The sequence below is a fragment of the Solanum pennellii genome, chromosome 12, assembly GCF_001406875.1.
Source record: "Solanum pennellii chromosome 12, SPENNV200".
Lineage (NCBI taxonomy): Eukaryota > Viridiplantae > Streptophyta > Magnoliopsida > Solanales > Solanaceae > Solanum > Solanum pennellii.
The window spans coordinates 42,655,659-42,658,009 of NC_028648.1; positions in this window are offsets into that span (position 1 = coordinate 42,655,659).

The window sequence follows — 2,351 nt, forward strand, 5'->3', positions numbered from 1 at the left end:
AATATAAATTTAATTGTTTAAAACCTAATCCCTTTGTTTGTGCCTAAATATACTTGATTAGTAAAATAGTTTATGATAATATTGAATGAGAAAATTTGTGAGATAGAGTTGATTTGCAATTTATTTAATGCTAATGTTAATAATCATCTAAAGAAGACTATTGAATATTATATTGAAAAATAATTATTGAATTGTTATAATATGCTTACTATTTTTTTTCTTTCAAATAATAAGAAATCAAAAATAAAACAAAAAAAATGTAAACAATACCTACCTACATATATATATTGATGACCAAAAAGAGAAAGATGGGAAAAAATAAGAAAAGAAAAGAAAAGTAGTGAAGAAGGAATGTCTGAATCAGAAAAAGAGTAATAGAAAAAATAAAAAAAATATAATTAAAAGAATGGAGAAAATGTACAGAAAAAAAATAAATTTAATAAAAAATACTGCAAAAAATGAAAAGAAACAAAAGTATAATGTTAAAAAAAAAATATATATTTTAGTATGATCAATTAAAAAACACAACTATTTTTTTTTTAAAAAAAGGTAAGAAAAGAAAAAGAAGAAAAATCAATGTAAAAACCAAAAATATAAAATAAGGAAAGTTAAACAAAAAAAACGTGAAAAAATTAGTACAAAAGAAATAAGAAGAGAGAAACAAAAATACAATAAAAAAAACAAATAAAAAAATAAAACAAAAGAGAGAAATTAAGAAGCAGGCAAATGTTGAAAGCATAAAAAATAAATAAATAATTAATAAAAATGTGTAAAAACTTCACATGTTTATAAAATAGTACAATTTTAAATATGTTAATATAAATCAAAGAATGAGGGTAAATACATTTGTCTTAATAATATAATATTCAAAAATTAGTTTAAGTCATAAAAGTCCATAAAGTGACCGTGCTAGAACCACGGGACTCGAGGGGTGCCTAATACCTTCCCCTCGGTCAATAGAATTCCTTACCCGAACTGGTTCGCAGACCAAACAAAGAGTCATTTCCTTTGATTAGGGATTAAATAAAAGGTGACTTGGAACACCGTAACTCAATTCCAAGTGGCGACTCTGAAAAAACTAAAATAATCCCCTAATTAATTACGTCACTTAAATTGGAAAAACCCTTACGCCGCTGCGCGAAAAAGGGGTGTGACATCTCTGGCGACTCCTCTGGGAACTAGAATTCAAGCTTGTAAACATGGACTTCTACATGACTTTATTATGTATTTACGTACTTATCGATTTGTGAATATTGTGTTTAATTGCATAATATGTTATTTGCTTGCTTATTTACCCTTTTTATAATATGTTAATTATCATATAACTATCTTTCCTCGCGCATCCATCTGAGTCTTCTGAGATACTTTATTCGGAGATGCGATTACGCTCCCGAGCCATGAGATACCAGAGATGCGGCAACGCTCCTGGGAAGGATTCTATAGTAACACATGTCTTAGGATGGGAAGGACTAACAGTGAGGCCAGAAAGCCCTTCTACTGGTAAGCTGTCCCTTCTCGACTCGAGTAGTCCGCTCGTTTTATGGCCAGTCTAGACACCTTCCATATTAGATTGTTTACCTAGTAAAACAAGCCTCAACAATGACTATCCCTAATAGGATTCAATTTATCTGCATCATGCATAATGTTGAATTAATGGGGAGCTCGACACAAGGGTCGAGCTTGTCTAGGAGAAGTATCCCTACTTGATACTATCATGTACATTATTTGTGTTATTTGTTGCATAATTGGGAAGACTATACAAATGTTGATCGGCTTTAGATGAATGAATTATAATGAAAAATTAATTATAACGAAAAATATCGAATTAAAGTTTTGACGTAATCCTTTTATTAAACACAATTTTTTCTATCAAAATTCATATTTCTTTTACAAATAGAAAAATCTATCATTACCATCAAAGTTTTTTTTATATAAAAAAAAAAGATTGAAAATTTAATCAACAAAAATAAAATACAATCGAATATACTAATATTTTAATTTTGGAAAAATTTTAAGGGCTATATATATATATATATATTTCTCCTTCTTCCTTTAATAACCATTTTTTTAAAATAAAATAAAATAAAAATAAATAAATAATAATAAAGAAAATTTACTTTTTTTTGTGTGTATGATTTTTACGTTATTCTTATTTTATTTTAAAAAAAATATATTTTATTATAAAAAAAAATTACTTTCTTTTGTGTGTATGATTTTTCCGTTATTCTTATTAAAAAATATATATTTTATTAAGCCTAGTTTGTCACTATCATAATATAGGAAAATATGAATCCATATGGAAAGGGAGATAAGAGACAAAGAGAGGACCAATCACCTCGATTCATGATATT